Source organism: Dasypus novemcinctus, chromosome 8 (assembly GCF_030445035.2).
Source record: "Dasypus novemcinctus isolate mDasNov1 chromosome 8, mDasNov1.1.hap2, whole genome shotgun sequence".
Taxonomy (NCBI): Eukaryota; Metazoa; Chordata; class Mammalia; order Cingulata; family Dasypodidae; genus Dasypus; species Dasypus novemcinctus.
In genome coordinates this window covers 4,701,873-4,715,557 of record NC_080680.1, presented here as the reverse complement: position 1 = coordinate 4,715,557, position 13,685 = coordinate 4,701,873, and the positions used below count along the sequence as shown (strand labels likewise).

At 38.2% G+C, this 13,685-nt stretch overlaps 1 pseudogene; it reads right to left on the bottom strand.

Annotated features, from left to right (window-relative positions):
- Positions 1–13,685, bottom strand: part of LOC101445115 (contactin-associated protein-like 3) — a 116,603-nt pseudogene that overhangs the window by 21,157 nt on the left and 81,761 nt on the right.

The following is a 13,685-nucleotide window of genomic DNA, read 5'->3' as shown; positions in this document are numbered from 1 at the left end:
TATAGAGGTGATAATCTCATTAAATATAGAGGAGAGGGACAAAGAGATTAAAGCAATTAGAGAAAAAAAAATGTATGTAGGCTGTGGTAGATTGAATTGTGACCCTGGAAAACATATTCTCAATCTTAATCCATTCTTCCTGTTGTGAACACAGTGTAAATAGGACCTAGTGAAGATGGCATTTTTAGTTAAGATGTGGTCCAAGTGAATGGGGTTGGGCCCTAATCCTATTACTGGAAACTATGAGAGAAAGACACATGAATGAGCAGAAGTTGGAAGTCAATGGAGTGGGAAGAAAAAGAAGATGCCGCCGTGTGTAATGCCATGTGACAGAAAATCCAGAGAATATCAAGGACTGTTGGCCATTCAGAAGACACCGGCTCTGAAAAGAAGCAAGCCTCTGAACCTGCGAGCCAATAAATTCCTATTAAGTCAACCCATTTTGTGGTTTTTGCAATTGCAGGAGGAAGCTAAGTCAAAGGACAAAGGAGAAAACAAGCCGATGTAATGGTAGCAAGTGTCCCAGAGTCCCCAACAAGTGAAACCTAAAATGTACTCAAAGCATAATAAAACATTTATGTTAAATGTTTGGATTGAAAAAGGCACACTTTTTTTTTTTTAGGAAAAAATAATATAGAATGATTAATACTGAGACATACTGGACAAGTATTTGAACTTTAAGGGTGAAAATTCTGACAATAACTGTGCAGAGTCTGAGAATTTACCCTACTTGCGAGCTAAAAATTTAGCTTGCCACACTTTGATGGATGCTAACAGAAGACCCGAGACGCCCGGGTCAGAGACAAAGGACTCTGTTACTGCAGCGCAGCAAGCAGGCTCAGCGTCAGCACGTTCGCACCAGATCCCCTTGTGTCCAGGTCCTGCAGGGGCAATGCAGTGGGTTCACGTGGATGCTATGCACACAGCGGGTTTGCAAGACACCCAGGGAACAAGGGCCAAACACTTTTTCAGCAAACAATAAGCACGGTGTGAAGTAGCAAACAAGTCAGCCCCCTCCCCTTGACCTGCTCAGTTGAACTGGGTCCCCTCAGAAGATGCTGAAGTCCTACCTCCCAGCACCTATGACCTTACTCAGAAATAGGGATTTTGCAGATGTACTCAGGTTAAGATGAGGTCGTACTGAATGATGGGTATTCCTGATGCAATATCACTGGTGAGGAGGGGAGACATAGAGGGAAGAAGGGAGACAGAGGCAGGTTGGGGTGCTGCATCCCCAAGCCAAGGCAAGGCGAGGATGGTGGCACACACCAGACGCTAGAAGGGGCGCGGAAGGAGTCTTCCTGCTAGGTTTCTGGGGAGCATGGCCAATAACTTTACTTCAGGCTTCTAGCCTCCAGGAGGATGAGAATACGTCTTTGTTTTTCAAGTAACTAGCCTCTGGTACTTGTGTGGGAACTAAGACGGTTGCTGCACAGCTAGCCACAGGCGTGGCTGGCTTCAGGGCAGGAGACGGAGAAGCCTTGCCGTCCGCCCTCTCAGCAAGAGTGGGCGGAGATGCTGAAGGCCCATGGGAGCCGTCTCTCCCAACAGTGTCCTCCACGTGCTGGGGTAGAAATGAGGCAGCCTCAGACCTCTCCACAGCAGGGGGTGATGTCCGCGGATAAGGAGCATTTTAAAAGTTTTCTCAGGGGAAGAAGGTTTTATACTTAGCCCAGCTTCTGCTCCAAAGCTTGGGCCTCTGAAAGAGCCTCTGAGACTTGAAATCAAATAATATTTACTAAAATCAAGAAATAATATAAATAGATAAATTAAAACTAAATAATACATATAATGAAATTTGCCACAATGAACACAATATTGTAGATCTTGGAATTTTCAATGATACCATTCCCAGGCATTTTAATAAAAGTTGGCAATGCTTGTCTTCTGAAAAGAACAATATAAAAAACACAGGTCATATGGAGGGTTTTTTCCCTTACAAGAACCAGAAAGCATTTCTGTCTCATAAAAGCAACGTAGTAAAAAGCAAGAAGTGTTTTTTTCAAGCAGAGTATTGACTCGACAAGCTCTTTCTATGGCCCAATCTGACTGTATTTCTGAGGAATGGCTCAGATATAACCAGAGACTGTTTGTAAGCTTTTGAATCGGTATTTCAGTTTAATCTACACTCCTTTCATAAAGCTCTTGTACCTGGCAGCCATTTAAGGACGTGCTCCATTACCACATGTTCTAGTTTCTTGAGAAATTATCACAAACTTAGGCGTCTTGTGAAGTATGGGATTGTCAAATAGTCATTTATTCATTGAACAGTCGTGAGTTGTCTGCTCTGTGACAGTCATCCATTTGCTAGAAGTACAAGGTAAGCATGCCCTGCAGGAGCTCTCGACAGGCTTGAAATTCCTTCAGGAATAATTAAAACCCAGCCAGAGAATTTGGCATTTGAGATACATCAGAATCCAGGAAGGAAAGACTAACTGACCTGCAGACCAGAAGAAGGCCTCGTGGAGAAGGTCACTTTTCAGCTGAGTTTTAAAGAAAAATGTATCGAGCCAGGGTAGGGATTGCGGAATCGAGCCAGGTAGGTACTTTCTGTGTTTCATCATTTTTCCTCGCATTGGGGAACCCATCGGTGGTACACATTTTAACCCTGTCTTCAACTTTGGGGTTCTACTTTCTTCCCCTAATTAGCATGTAGGGATAACTCGTCAGACATCATATAAGGAACTTTCTCAAACCTTCAATCTTCTCCCCTTCAGAAACATGTAAAGATTTCCAACGTCTCTAGTTAATATTAGAAAACTAAATGGCAGTTTCCATTTTTACTTACCTGTACTTTTTTTTTTTAATTATTCCTTTACTATTAATCCATTCCTTGATTCAGTGAATTGTACAGTCACTTCGTTCTCTCCCCAGAAGCTACCTCTCCACGTTCCCTGCATTACTTTGGAGTCTGGGATGCGGAAATAAAGTCGTTTGATTTTTTTAGAACATTAAACTTGTTAGGTAAGTTAGAAACTTGGTTTTATCTTTCAGTTTTACAGAACAATGAGTGACTTGTTTAAGGTGTACTGGCAATACAACTATTAGAAAATGATAAAAAATAAGGTGTTTTTAAAACATATGCATGTAATTTTTACATACCAGCATCTTTTCTGTTTTTATACCATAATAATCAATTTCTGTTTATATGTAATCTGAGATTATCAAATCATATCTTCCTCTAAAACAAAAGTTTGTTTTATTGTACACTTTTAATGAAAAACAAATATTTATGATCTAAAATATAAGTAGGTATATCTTTATGCATTAAAATCAAGTTTATTAAAGAGGAAAATATTCAAATTCGACTATGAATGGTGCACATGGCTATTTCATCCCCTATTGATAATATATACCTCCTATGAAAATTATATTTGCTTTTAAAATACTTATGAACTACATTTAGATATATTGGATATGTGAAGCTTTATCCTCAAAAGAAAAAAACTTCAGTAACAAAGTTGAAGTAAAATATTGAAATGCATTTGCTTACATAGCCATTTACTTCTAGTTGCTGTTCTAATTTCAACTCAAGCCTAGCAGTTGGAATATTATATAAATTTTAACAATGTCTTCTAGCATTGAGGATTTTATATGTGGATTATGAAAGGGGCAATTCAGGATCACCACCAAGCATGTATGAATCAGTAGAGCTTTGGGTTGTGGTTCCTTTTCTCTCAGTATTTGATCAACTTTTGGCATCACAGTGCTGAGCAAACATTCAATTTTTCTGGAAGTTCTGATGTTTTTATAGTTGTCACAACAGTAGTCTGAACTAAATATCATATAATGAAAATTTAATACATAAGTGATACTATTTCCATAGTTATGTTTAAATAAAAAACATAAGTCAATTTCCCTAAATTAATACTTCACTTATGAAACATTGATCATTAGACAGACAGGGTTTTTGTGTTAACTGTGTTTCTATGTCAGTTGTCCTGTTCTCAGTTGTACCACTTATTTTTTCTTTGGCCTAAATGAGAGCATTTGTCTACTCTTTTGAAACTGCTGTTTCAAACCCAGAAAACATTATTGTGAAAAGAAAACTTTTCTTGCCACCACTTACTGTGCCCCTGGCAGAGCGGAGGTCCTAGGGTGTAAGCTGCTTCAGAATGGGGCCAGCCCTGCTGGGTCATGACAGCTCGAGTGACGGGGGTGCTCCTCACAGAAAAGGGATGTGGTGTGGCTGCTCCTAGGAAACAGATAGGATGGAAACTCTTAAAATTATCTGGATTAGAATACAGACAAAATTAACTACAATCTCTTATTTTAGCTCCAAACCAACATTAAAGGACCAAGTACTCATGTGAATACTTAAAACAGTTATATTTTGAGAACACAAAGGCGACCATTAATCTAAGTCAGGGGTTGGCAACCATTTTCAGTGAAGGGCTGTATAGGAAATAACGTTGGCTTCGTGGACTGTATGTCACTGTAGTGTGAAAGCATTAATGCTAAGGGCAATAACGAATGGACGTAACAGTGTGTTCCAATGAAACTTAATACATGGACAAGAAGTTTGAAATTCATATGCTTCATGTGTCATGAATATTCTTCTTTATATTTTTCCAACCATTTATAAATGGAAAGACCATTCTTAGTTCGCAGGATGTACAAAAACAAGGCAGTAGGCTGGATTTTGACTCCCGAGCCATAGTCAGCCAACTTCTGATCTATTTGCCAACTCTTGATCTAAATGACCACAGAGAAGAAAGGAGACAAGTACATGCAATGTACTTTTGTAAGCATGCACTATTTTCAACATAATTAAGCAGATCATTTCTTATCTAAAATTAGTCTTGGGAGACCATATAAATGATCATTCAATACAAATCTAAATAGTAAGAAGTGCTATTTAGATTTAGATTTTCATTTCATGGAATTTTACTCTATCACTAATTTTTAAAGTTATTTTGTAATTACTGGAAAATAACTTTGTCAATTCAAAAAACCAATCCTGCAGATGTGAAGTAAAAATAAAGATAAATTTAATATTCTACCCTTAAAAGTAATATATAGGAGTTCAGTGCCTTGCCAGTGGGCCTTACTTTGGAATTTGTGCTCCTGAATGTGATGGAGTTGGACTCAGATGTGACCTCTCTACGCATGCCTCTTCTGTCACTTTTACTGAACCTGTGGTTGGCGCTGGGGTTGGTGTATGCTCAGGAGACTTGACTCTCTGGACTGTCCATGTGCCAGCTGGGCCCTGAGCCTCAGCAGAGTTGCAACACCTACGCTCCAGTTTGTTGGACTTGCACAGGTCAGCTACCAGGGAGGTGAGGATGGTCAACCACCTCACCAGGGAACAAGAGAGTCTACAGCTGTCAGCAGGAGAATCCCACCCATCAGCCATGTGGGATCTAAGCCCCCTCTCGATTTAGATGTGGAGTGAACATCACCATCCCAGGGTCTGCAGGGTGGAGGAATAAAATATGGATAAAAGTGGACTTACTGGTATTCTACTATAGAATTATTGTGACCCTAGCAATGGAAGAAACTGTAGCATTGATCTGGAGAAAGTGGCCATGGGAGTTGCTGAGGGCAGGGAGAGGGAAGAAGAGAAGTGATATGGGGGCATTTTCAGGACTTGGAATTGTCCTGAATGATATTGCAGGGACAGATGCAGGACATTGTCTATCCTGCCATAACCCACCGAATGTGCTGGCGGAGAGTGTAAATTACAATGTAAACTGTAATCCATGCAGTGCAGCAGTGCTCCAAAACGTACTCATCAAATGCAGTGTATGTGCCACAATGATGGGGGAGGTTGTGGATGTGGGAGGAGTGGGGGTGGGGTGGGCAATGGGGCATATGGGAACCTCATATTTTTTAATGTAACATTTTGTGTGATCATTGTATCTTAAAAAAAAAGACAATAAAAATTTTTAAAAAAGTAATATACAGACTAATGTGTGCATGAATGCTTTTTGGAATGCTGTCAACAAATGCTTAGTGACACCTTCTATTTGCCAGCATTGTGTCATGCCTTTTGGCTACAGGCATAAAAATACAGTCTCTGTGCTCTAAAAGCATACAGTCTAGTGGAGATAATGAATATTGATTATTATTTTTGTGCCATCACCATCCCATGTGTAAGTGACTGGAGGAAATAAAGGATCACTTCTGCATCCAACACGAAGGGATTTAGAACAGGAGCTGGGAGACCCGGGGGCCTGATCTGAGTCGTGCCACTAAGGCCTTCTCTGGCCAAAATGAAGGCCTGCTCTCCTGCAACCTGCTCGCATTTTTGTTTTATGTCTCAATTACATGTGCATTTCTGCTTCTCAGACAAATGTTCTTAGTCCAGTTTTTCATTCTGATGTAGGAAATCTCTATAATACCTAGTAATTATTAATTTCTTTAAATGATTCAGTTCTCAAATTCTCCTTTGTATGGGTTTATGTCAAAAGATGAGAATAATTAGCATTGATCGCAGCAATCTGATTTTATTTGTAAAATATTCTGAATTAAAAAAATATTTTAGGCATCAAAGATTGGTATTTGATATAAATAACTAACATAAACTGATTACATTATTCAAGATTTTCATCTTATAAAGAATAAAGCAAACCTGTAATGCATATAAAGAGATTCATTATTATAAATTAAATATCCTTAAGAAATCTTTAATGGTAAAAAAAAAACACAGATTATATCCAAAATTCAGATTAAAACCCCATTGCCTTAACTAGTTAAAGACTATTGCTTTTGAGAGGACTGATGGTAGACAACTTATTAACATTTCTAGGTTCTCTAGTCCACTTAATTGTATCAACCCACATTAGTTATTACAACAATACAATATGTATTGATTTCCGATAGGATAGTCTCCTCACCTTTTTCCCCAACTTAAAAAATGATCTTGCCTAATACTTCACTCTTAATTTCCACACAGATTTTTAAGTCAGCTGGTTATAGTCCACACGAGTAAAGAAAACCCATTTCCCATTCATCTAAATTAATTAGGGGGGAATGACATTTTTAGAGATCTCTCAAGAGCAGCTCTACTGATATTTGGCTGGGGTAATTCTTGGTCATGGGAGCTGCCCGGGGCACTGCAGGGTTTAGCAGTATCCCTAGCCTCGGCCTGCTAGAGGCCGGAGAAACCACCCCCTGCCACGTCCTGCCAACAAAATGGCTCGAGGCAGTGCCAAATGTTATTCAAAGTGATGTAAAAGAGTTTTTGTTTATGCCAGTAAATAAGTGGAATTCTGTGCATTTGAAATGGTAAACTCAACTTTCAGGGATTAAACTATTGGTCATATGAGATATTTTTTATCCAAATTGTTTTGACACCTGAAGTCTTCATTAATATTTTTTAAAAAATGAATGTCTATATGGTTTAGCTGTTTTGAGAAAACTTTTTTGAGTTGCTAGCTGTTTTGTAAAAACTTTTTGAGTTGCTTTCACATATCAAAACATGAATCCAGAGATTTAGAGCATTTCCCAGCACAAATAAGCAAAACCAATACACATTCCAACAATAACTTCAAAAACAATTTTCCAGCTTCTAATGAAGAAGCAATGCAATCTACATGAGAAAGTTCTTCCACTCAAAAGACAGCTTAAAGTAGAATTTTCAAATTCTTGAAATTCTAAATATTAGTATGGTGGTCATTTTAAAGTGTGGTTCTCAAAACATTCTATTCTTGAAGACTTGGTATTACATAAAAAAAATTTGAATGTGGGAAACTTCAAGATTTCACAAAATAAATGCAGTCCTATTATGCATGACAATCTCAGAGTTTTAAGCGTTTATATATACTGTGAATTCCTAAAAGAATTATAGTCTATGAAACATTTCCCAAATCTATTTAAGGCAAAGATTTGAAGAATTCATCTTTGGAATTATTGTTATGAATATGGTATGTAAATACTAGATTGATGCATGAACTGAACTTTAAAAAAAGTACAATTTGATATCCACTGAGTGGTAAGTTTCTCAACCAGTATTCAATCTAATTAAGAAAATATAAAGTACACACGAAATATTATTCAGAGTGAAATAGTAAATCATTGGTCATGGAATTTAGTCTTCAGATTTATTGATTGTATTTTATCAAACATAGTTTTAACTTGCTTGAATGTACTTTAATCTAGTTTCTCTATTATACCAGTTTGTTCAATATCATAGTTAAGCAGCAAAAACTACATTTCGTGCAGGAGAATCGTGTGGAAATCACCATTCATTCCGGGCAGCATCATAGTTGCAGTGGTAAAGAGAATCAGTGCAGTTCCCCTCTAATCCACAAGTACGTTTTTGAGCATCAGGCAGAGAACCTCCCTAATAAGTGAGTGTTTCATTGCTTCTTCCAACCCACCAGCTCAGTGTGGTTCCATCTGAAAGACAAATATGAGAAAGATGACATCTCCTTTGCTCCTCACTACCACCACCCCAAAACAGTTCCTTTTATTCCCAGGTTTAATGTGTGTATGTGTGCACAGAAATAGAAAGAAAAGAGATTGAAAATATATTTCAGAAGTGGTTTTTTTTCTTACCCCTGCAGCATAGATCATATTTCTTTAAGAATACTAACCAACTTTCTACCCCCCATATTTCAGTATATAGACTTAAGTGATTTCCAAATATGCTTTATTTTATGAGAAAATCAGTACCTTACTTATTTGGATGTGATACCATGCATTTTCTATAAAACTAGCACTAAAAATAAAAATAAAAACCTAAGTAATTTATATGCTAATGATAAAATCTCTTGAGATGATGACATGCTCATTGAGAAAATTTAATGTTATGCACAGATGCTAATTTCTCTCATCACAGTTGTCTTCTAAAAACACTAGTTATATAGTAAACAATAGAAATGATATGGCACTCCTTGTCAGGACTTATAGATTTTTTGGAGGCATGTGTTTTCCTATCAGTAAATGGCTTGGCTATTTGTTTGGAGGCTAACAATGACATTGATTGGCTTTTTCAATGACTGAGGTGAATCTTTTTTTTTTTAAATATACTTTTTAAAATTTTGTAAAAAAGATACTTAAGTACATAAATCTACATAAAAAGTATAAAGTATTCCATATGCTCTACTTCCTACCCCTCCCATATTTTCCCACATTAACAATGTCCTTCATTAGTGTAACGTATTGGTTACAATTTATGAACACATATTGGAGCATTGTAACTAAGCATGGATTAGAGTTTACACTGTAGTTTACACTCTCTCCCACACAATTTTGTAAGTTATGACAAGATACATAATGGCCTATATCTGTCATTGCAACAAAATTCAGGACAATTCCAAAGTCCGGAAAGTACCCCCATTACACATATTTCTCCCTCTCTCTCCCCTAAGAACCACTGGTAGCCACTGCCTCCACATCAATGATAAAAGTTCCTCCATTGCTAGAAAATTATAAGTTTATAGTAGAATAACAGTAAGTCTACTCTAGTCCATTGTTAATTCCTCAACCCAGATGATTCTGGGATGGTGATGTCCATTCTACCTTTAATTGAGAGGGGGCTTAGAGCCCATGGGGCAGATGGATTGGACTATTTTGTTGAAGTTAAAGACTCTCTGTTCCTTGGGGTGGTCATTGTCCATCATCAAATCCTTGTTAGTTGTCCTTGATGAGTCCAATGAACTGGAGATTCTGCAACTCTGTTGAGATTCAGGCCCCAACTGGCCTATGGACAGCCCAAAAATTTAACTCTTTTGGACATACACCTATCAACTCTATGAGTAACTCTAGATTCAAACAGAAGGAGCAGAAGAGGTATGCGAAGGGAAAACACACCTGAGCCAACTCTATCTCACTGGGGAGCATAAATTCCAAAGTAGGGCCCAATGGCAGGACACCAAACTCCTGAGCCGTCTGCCCTGTGTACAGTGTCTGGATGTCTCCAAAGCCCTCAAGAGCCCCACTATTTGATGCAATATTTACTTTTGCAGTCAATGAGACCCTGCTGAGACATGCATAGGAATAAACTCTGGAATGACCTCCTCACTCACTTTGAAGTCTCTTAACCATATAATCTAATTTCCCCCTTTTGGTAAACTACTTTTTCCAGTTGCATTGCTAGCTAGCACTTATCAGTAATCCCTTGGTGCCAGGGAGGCTCATCCTTGGGAGTCATGTTCCATGCCAGGGGAAAGGTAATGCATTTATATGCTAAGTTTGGCTTAGAGCAACAAGGAGGATCTCTTTAGGTAATGCTTAGGCACCCTAAAATACTAGGCTAAGTTTCAATTTCAATAGTAAAGGTCCATAAGTACAGTCATCAATGTAAAGTGCCCATTAATGGCCCATCCTCCTTCACTAGTCACTGCCCTGGTACTCAGGGCATGTTTGCTCTCCCATTAGAGAACAGAGGAGAACTCCCAAGGATGGGAACTGGATATTCTTTTGGTTATTCTGTGAATCTTCACCCACTGTGACAATGCCCCATGAACACTTGAACTCATTCATATGCCTTGTTTGAATGCCCCAGGTGAACTTCCTCTCATGCATCCCCCATCACCAACACCCCACACCAATGTTCCTCCCATTGTAGTTGTAATCCTTCTGTGATCTAAAACTTCTTCAAAAATGAAGTCAACAAAATAACCAAATACAATTAATAAGGAAATGAAATAATAATGACAGTTTTAAAAATAAATAAAATACAAATTTTAAAAAATTTGAAATAATTTAAAAAATAATAAGATAAAAATTTAAAAAAATTTACACTGTCTTTCATCACTGTAAGATTTATGGTCTTATATGCACAATGACATTTTTTCCATTTATTCCCCCAGTGTCTTTTTTTTTTTTCATTTTGTCTCCAAAGAATATTTAGGTTATAGAAAAGTCATGTACAGAATATAGAGGATTCTCATATACCCAACATCCTCTCCCCTTTCCCCTTTCCCCTATTAATAGCATTTTACGTGCAGATGATGCATTTGTTACAATTGATGTACAATTACTGAAGCATTGGTACTAACCAGGGTCAATGATTTACACTATGGTTTACATTTTGGACCATATACTTCTATAAATTTTGATGAAATTTAACATGGTCTGTATCCATCTTTGCAAGATCATATAGAACACTTCCATTGCCCCCAAAATGCCCCATGTTCCATCTATTCTATTCCTCACTCCCATTCCCCTTAGGACCCATGGCAAACACCAAGCTTCACTCCTTGAGGAACAAAATATATAGTTACTTGTAACAACAATGAGGGCTTGACACGCTGGTCTGTCTTCCCTATTAGTCACTGCCTATGCTCTCAAAAGACTCCCACCCCTCTATTTGAGAACACAGCAGAACTCCCCAGGATGGGAGTCCATCAGCTTCCTGCTCATTATGTTGGTCTCCAACCACTGACACAGCCCATTATTACAGAATGAACACTCACACATTCTGTAGAAGACTGCCCCAGGTGCACTCTGTCCTGAATGCCCCCCAATCCAACACCCTAAACCAGACACCCTCCCCTGCAGTGTTGCCAAAAGAACATTCTCAATGTTGTAGTTTTAACCATACACCCATCAATCCTCTGTGTTCACCTGCTCCGTTCCACCACCCTCCCCCCAGTTCAATGGACAGTCCAACTTACCCTCCCCACCTTAACCCCCTGAAAACCAGCACCACCCAACCCCAAAGTACCAGTACATCACTGTCATACCATCCACTGCACAACTGCACACTTTTACCTTATAAGAGATTTGCCCATATGGGCATCAGCTCACAACCTTCTCCCTTTCTATCTCCTGTAAACCTATCTCCCAGACTCTAGCTCTATGAGTCTGCTCAATTTATTTAATTTATATCAGTGAGGTCATGTAATATTTGTCCTTCACTGCCTGGCTTGCTTCACTCAACATAAGCTCTTCAGTATTCATCCATGTTATCCCATGAGTTAACACTGCACTCTTTCTTACAACTGAGTAATGGTCCATTGTATGCATATACCACATTTTGTTTATCCTTTCATCTGTTGATGGGCATTTGGGCTGATTCCAAATTTTGGCAATAGTGAATAATGCCACTATAAACACTGGTGTGCAGATATCTGTTTGTATCCTTGCTTTCAATTCTTCTGGGTATATCCCAGCAGTGGGACTGCTGGATCACATGGCATTTCTATAGTTAGCTTCCTGAGGAACTGCCCAACTGTCCTCAGACATGGTGCATGGCTGCAGCATTCTACATTTCCACGAGCAGTGGATGAGGGTTCCTGTTCCTCCACATCCTCTCCACCACTTGTAGTCCTGTCTTTTAAATAGCTGCCAGTCTAATGGATGTAAGATGATATCCCATTGTAGTTTTGATTTGTATTTCCCTAATAGATAGTGATGTTGAGCATCTTTTCATGTGCTTTTTAGACAATGGTATTTCTTCTTTGGAGAAATGTCTATTCAAATCACTTGCTCATTTTTTAAAAGGTTTGTCTTTTTATTTTCCACGTGTAGGATTTCTTTATATGTGCTGGATATTAGGCCCCTATGAGATGGATGGTTACCAAATATTTTCTCCCATTGGGTAGGCTGTCTTTTCACTTACTTGACAAACTCCTTAGAGGTGAAAAAGTTTTTTTAATTTTGAGGAGGTCCCATTTATTTATTTTTTCTTTTGTTGCTCATGCTTTGGGTGTAAAGTTAATGAAACCATTTCCTAACACAAGATCCTGTAGATGCTCCCCTATATTATTTTCTTCATGGTCTTGGCTCTTACATTTAGGTCTTTGATTCATCTTAAGTTAATTTTTGTATGAGGTGTGAGATGGTGTTCCTCTCTCATTCTTTTGGGTATGGATATCCAGTTCTCCAAGCACCATTTTTTTGAAAAGGCCATTCTGTCCCAGTTGAGTGGGCTTGGTGGCCTTCTCGAATATCAGTTGACTGTATTCAAGGATCTGTACCACAACTCTCAATTCAGTTTCATTAGTCAGTATGTCTATCCTTGTGCCAATTTCATGCAGTTTTGAGCACTGTAGCTTTGAAGTATGTTTTAAAGTCAGGTAGAGTGATTCCTCTGATTTCATTTTTTTTTTTCCAATATGTCTTTATTCAGGGCCTCTTGCCCTTCCAAATAAATTTCATAGTTAGCTTTTCCAATTCAGAAAAAAATGCTGTGGCAATTTTTATTGGGATTGCATTAAATCTGTGGATCAGTTTGGGTAGGATAGACATCTTAATGATGTTTAGTCTTCCTATCCATGAACAGGGAAAATTTTTCCACTTATTTAGGTCTTCTTTGGTTCCTCTAAGTGTGTTGTATGGTTTTCTGTGTACAAGTCATTTACATCTTTAGTTAAATTTATTCCTAGGCATTTGATTCTTTTAGTTGCTATTGTAAATGGGATTTTTAAATTTCCTCCTCAGATTGCTTTTTATTTTGATTCTTTTGAGGTATCAGGGCCAGGAACTGAACCCCAGGCTTTATATAAAGGAAAGTTGGCATTCTATCACTGAGCCACATCAGCTCCCAGATTGCTCATTATTTGGGTTATAGAAATGCTACTGAATTTTGCATATTAATATTTCCTACCACTTCACTGAACTTGTTCATAAGCTCTAGAAGCTTTGCTGTAGAGTTCTCAGAACTTTCAAAATATGGGATCATATCACCTGCAAATATTGAAATTTTTAACTTTTCCTTTCCAGTTTGGATGCCTATTATATCTTTTTCTTGCCTAGGTGCTCGAGAAAGAACTTCTAACACAATGTTAAAT